A 3,457-nucleotide genomic window follows, 5' to 3' on the forward strand; every position below is an offset into this window, starting at 1 on the left:
TTTCGCACCATACAGATATCTTATCTAAATCATTTTGCAAGTCGTTTTGACCATCTGATGACTTTACAAGACGGTAAATGACGGCATCATCTGCAAACAAGCTAAGACGGCTACTCAGATTGTCTCCTATGTCGTTAATATAGATCAGGAACAATAGAGGGCCTATAACACTTCCTTCGGATATTAATTCGGTTTTACTCGATGACTTTCCGTCTATTACTACGAACTGTGACATTTCTGACAGGAAATCACGAATCCAGTCGCACTACTGAGGCGATACTCCGTAGGCACGCAGTTTGGTTAGAAGACGCTTGTGAGGAACGGTGTCGAAAGCCTTCTGGAAATCAAAAAATATGGAATCAATTTGACATCACCTGTCGATAGCACTTATTACTTCGTGAGTATAAAGAGCTAGTTGTGTTTCACAAGAACGATATTTTCTGAAACCTCGCTGACTATGTGTCAAAAATGGCTCTGAGCACAATGGGACTTAACAGCTGTGGTCATCAGTCCCCTAGAACTTAGAGAACTACTTAAACCTAACTAACCTAAGGACATCACACACATCCATGCCCGAGGCAGGATTCGAACCTGCGACCGTAGCAGTCGCACGGTTCCGGACTGCGCGCCTAGAACCGACTATGTGTCAATAAACTGTTTTCTTCCAAGTACGTCATAATGTTCGAATACAGTATATGTTCCAAAACCCTACTGCAAATCGACGTTAGTGCTATAGGCGGCCGGCCGGAGTGGCCGAGCGGTTCTAGGCGCTACAGTTTGGAACTGCGCGACAGCTACGGTCGCAGGTTAGAATCCTGCCTCGGGCATGGATGTGTGTGATGTCCTTAGGTTAGTTAGGTTTAAGTAGTTCTAAGTTCTAGGGGATTGATGACCTCAGATGTTGAGTCCCATAGTGCTCAGAGCCATTTGAACTATTTTTGATATAGGCCTGTAATTCAGCGGATTACTCCTACTTCCCTTTTTGGGTATTGGTGTGACTTGAGCCATTTTCCAGTCTTTGGGTACGGATCTTTCTATGAGCGAGTGGTTGTATATAATTGCTAAATGTTGAGCTACTTTATCAGCATACTCTGAGAGGAACCTGACTGGTATACAACCTGGACCGGAGGCCTTGCCTTTATTAAGTGATTTAAGCGGCTTCGTTACTACGAGGATATCTATTTCTATGTTTCTCATCTTGGCAGTTGTTCTTGATTGGAATTCAGGAATATTTACTTCGTCTTCTTTGGTGAAGGAGTTTCGGAAAACCATTTTTAATAACTCTGCTTTAATGGCACTGTCATCAATGACTTCAGCGTTCTTATCGCGCAGTGCAGGTATTGATTGCGTCTTGCCACGGGTGTGCTTTATGTATGACCAGAATCTCTTTGGGATTGACATCGCCAGTGCGATTTTTAGTTCTTTGTTTTGCTTATTATTATTCTTTGTATGTGTTTGCCTGTTGCCTTGATCACCTGCTGCTGTGATCGCCTGATTGACTGTTAAACTTGCGGAGTAAAATAGTACGGACTCCAGTTGCGGTTGCCGGCCGCTGTGGCCGAGCGGTTCTAGGCGCTTCAGTCCGGAACCGCGCGACTGCTACGGTCGCAGGTTCGAATCCTGCCTCGGACATGGATGTGTGTGATGTCTTTAAGTGAGTTAGGTTTAAGTAGTTCTAAGTTCTAGGGGACTGATAACATCTGAGGTTAAGTCCCATAGTGCTCAGAGCCATTTTTTTTCTCCAGTTGCGGTTGTTCAGTGCTGCTGTGTGCAGTCACAGAAAGAGTGCCTGGTAATCTCAGGTTTTCGGCTTTGCCAGCACTGTACTTTACGAACAGTGTCTACTAGACTGGACATTTATAGTCTCTAATAAATTAAATAGGATAATAAACAGTGGTAAATAGCTACTGCAATCTAAAATTTAGAGACTTATATGTGAAATGCAGAATCAGAAGTAACTACACTGTTAGTAATTTTTGAGAACATTTCACTTGGAGAACACTTTTTTTTTTTTTTTTACTTAAAAATGAACATGAACAGTCACAACCGCAAGAACCTTTTAGAAGTTAGCGTTCACGGAGACATAGCGTCCGTTCGTTTCACCGCCACCGTCTACCATCATGGTGGTAGGCCTGAAGATAGTCTAAAGCAGACCGAAACCGGTAACATGATAAAAAAAAGTTTCTTTCGGATGTGACTGTTCATTTTCATTTTTAGGTAATAAAAAGCTACACTATTAATTAGCTTAAAAGGAAAAAGTAAAAGCAAAGGAGAAAACATCGCCATACCTCAGCAACAATACTCATAAGGCCAGTAAAATGTGACACTACATGAGAGGCCACACGCTAAGGAAGGAACGCAGAGAGATAACACAGCTTAATTTTTTAGGTAGAGTATCTTCACCCGTAAGTCAAGAGGAATTTCCACGTGGTGGGCGTGGCCCCTCTGTGCACGACGTCTATTTATATCCATGCCACGTGGCACGGAAGCAGTCATCCTACGGCACTCAGGCTCATGCCGAGCACCACCAGTAGAACATTTCTGGGCGTAGCTGCTGCTATAGTAAACTACAAACAAGTTAGAAGGATTCTCAGTTTAGTCGAAACCTGTAACGAGTAATGATAGCTATCATTCGGATGGAAGGAAGATTAGTGTTTAACGTCCTGTCAGCCGCTGAGACTGTTTTCATGGTATATTTTTAGCTTCCAGGTATTCAGCAGCAGGTTGTAGTAAATTGTACTGCTTGAGGCTTTCCCGACGCAATAATACCGAGAATCGGACTAGATTTGCTACTGCATTCGAGACTTCCTTGCAGACGTAACTCGACACGTCGCTCTTAACTCTTTGAACCCCTGTGGTTTCTACCTCAAACCACAATTTTATTCGTTTTGTTTTGCAGTAAAAGTGCCTTTAGCATCAACCACCGATGTGATCAAATCCCTGAATCAGGGCTTTCGTAACATCGATGGTTTGGGGCAGAAACCACTGCGGTTTAAAGGGTTAACGGAATGTTATCTGTAGGTGTAAAGGTAATTTCGGGGGTTCTATAGGACCGTTACTGTTTACAGTGTATGTAAATGATCCAGCATAATGCGCTCGAAGCTCTTCTAAGGTTGAAACTTCCTGGCAGATTAAAACTGTGTGCCGGGCCGAGGCTCGAACTCGGGACCTTTGCCTTTCGCGGGCAAGTGCTCTACCAACTGAGCTACCCAAGCACGACTCATGCTCCGTCCTCACAGCTTTAATTCCGCCAGTACCTCATCTCCTCTTCAAGGTTGTTAGCAGTTGTGGTTGTCTATACGAAGGTAGCAACGCCAGAAGACAGTAACGATTTGCAGAAGGATCTACAGATGAGTGATGTATGGTGCAGGCTCTAGTTGATGACCCTTATCGTAAATAAATGACATATTGCTGTGCTGGTACTGCGAACGGCTGAAAGCAAGGGGAAACTACAGTC

At 43.7% G+C, this 3,457-nt stretch overlaps 1 non-coding gene across 1 annotated transcript; it reads right to left on the reverse strand.

Annotated features, from left to right (window-relative positions):
* Positions 1-3,141: 3,141 nt before the first annotated feature.
* On the reverse strand, positions 3,142-3,216 carry Trnas-cga. The gene has a single exon. It is a non-coding gene; the product is annotated as a tRNA-Ser (tRNA).
* Between the last annotated feature and the right edge of the window lie 241 nt (positions 3,217-3,457).

This window comes from Schistocerca piceifrons, chromosome X, assembly GCF_021461385.2.
Source record: "Schistocerca piceifrons isolate TAMUIC-IGC-003096 chromosome X, iqSchPice1.1, whole genome shotgun sequence".
Classification (NCBI taxonomy): domain Eukaryota; kingdom Metazoa; phylum Arthropoda; class Insecta; order Orthoptera; family Acrididae; genus Schistocerca; species Schistocerca piceifrons.